Raw genomic sequence first — 1,010 nt, 5'->3', positions numbered from 1 at the left:
CAGAGGGGACAGCGCCCGCACACGGTGGCCGAGGACACAGTCGGCATGAGGGCCTCATTGATGTTTCTAACTCTCTATCTCTCTCCCTTTTTCTCTGTAAAAAATCAATAAAATATATTTTTAAAAAATTGTATTGTTATATATCAATATGTTGAGGCACCATTTGTTGATATAATAATCCTATCTAATAATAGACAAAAACGGTAATTGACCATACCTGCGCTACGCCTCCCATTGGCTAATCAGCATGATATGCAAATTAACCGCCAACAAATATGGTGGGTTAATTTGCATACGTAGGCGCCCAGCGGCTATTGGCTATCGGAGCCTGCAATCAGAGCTGAGAGGTCCCCTGCCCAGGCCTGACGCCTCGGTCAGAAGCCTTAGGCCTGGGCATGGGCGGAGTCGCAATGGTGGGGAGCAGGGCGAGAGCAAGCGATGGTGGGGAGCAGGTGCAGAGCCTGCAATTACAGGGAGCTGGGGGTCCCCTGCTCAGGCTCAATGCCTGGGCCACAGGCATTAGGCCTGGTCAGGGGCAGAGCAGGAGATCGCGGAGAGCTGGGGGTCCCTTGCCCAGGCCTAACACCTTGGCCAGAGGCGTTAGGCCTGGGCAGGGGTGGAACCAGCCATTGCAGGGAGCAGGGGCGGAGTTGGCGATCGTACGGAGCTGGGGGTCCCCTGCCCAGGCCTAATGCCTTGGCCAGAGGCATTAGGACTGGGCAGGGGTGGAACTAGCCATCGCGGGGTGCGGGGTGGAGTCGGTGATCGTGGGGAGCTGGGGGTCCCCTACGCAGGCCTAACACCTTGGTCAGAGGCATTAGGCCTAGGCAGGGGCAGAGAGGGAGATTGCAGAGAGCTGGGGGTCCCTTGCTTAGGACTAACGCCTCGGACAGAGGCGTTACATCTGGGCAGGAGCGGTGCCAGTGATCACGTGTAGCAGGGGTGGAGCTGGCATTGGTGGGAGCTGGGGGTCCCCTGCCCAGGCCTAATGCCTTTGCCAGTGGCATTAG

At 57.2% G+C, this 1,010-nt stretch overlaps 1 protein-coding gene across 1 annotated transcript in view; it reads left to right on the top strand.

Annotated features, from left to right (window-relative positions):
• The window catches only part of MGAT4C (MGAT4 family, member C), a 776,551-nt gene that overhangs the window by 420,125 nt on the left and 355,416 nt on the right, over positions 1-1,010 (top strand). The gene's annotated exons all lie outside the window — the stretch shown is intronic.

Source organism: Myotis brandtii, unplaced genomic scaffold (assembly GCF_000412655.1).
Source record: "Myotis brandtii unplaced genomic scaffold, ASM41265v1 scaffold745, whole genome shotgun sequence".
NCBI classification, from domain to species: domain Eukaryota; kingdom Metazoa; phylum Chordata; class Mammalia; order Chiroptera; family Vespertilionidae; genus Myotis; species Myotis brandtii.
This window is presented reverse-complemented; position numbering and strand designations above follow the sequence as displayed.